Source organism: Malurus melanocephalus, unplaced genomic scaffold (genome assembly GCF_030028575.1).
Source record: "Malurus melanocephalus ecotype Western Australia unplaced genomic scaffold, MMel_1.1 scaffold_2903, whole genome shotgun sequence".
Taxonomy (NCBI): domain Eukaryota; kingdom Metazoa; phylum Chordata; class Aves; order Passeriformes; family Maluridae; genus Malurus; species Malurus melanocephalus.
This window is the reverse complement of record NW_026626135.1, coordinates 6,473-6,913: the sequence shown is the minus strand read 5'-3', so window position 1 is coordinate 6,913 and position 441 is coordinate 6,473.

The window sequence follows — 441 nt, the reverse complement described above, 5'->3', positions numbered from 1 at the left end:
AGTTTTTGGGGGATTTTTTTGGGGATTTTTTAGGGTTTTTGGGGTTTTTTTGGGTTTCTGATTTTTGGGTTTTTTCGGGGTTTTTTGGGGTTTTTTTGGAGTCCCAGACCTGCTGGCACTGCCTGTAGAGAGAGGTGTGGGAGGGATCAATGCCCTGCATCTTTTCTGTGGATTTTGGGGTTTTTTTTGGGTTCCCAGATTTCAGTGACCCCTGGGTGTTTTCGGACGGGGTTTTTTTGGGTTTTTTCGGGTTTTTGGGATTTTTCGGGTTCCCCAGACCTGCTGGCACTGTCCGTAGAGCTGTGGGAGGGATCAATCCCCTCATTTTGGGGGTTTTTAGGGCAATCTGAACAGGTTTTTTTTTCAATTTTTTAGGGATTTTTTTTTGGGTTTTGGGTTTTTTTCGGGTTCCCGATTTTCGGGGGTTTTGGGGATTTTTTT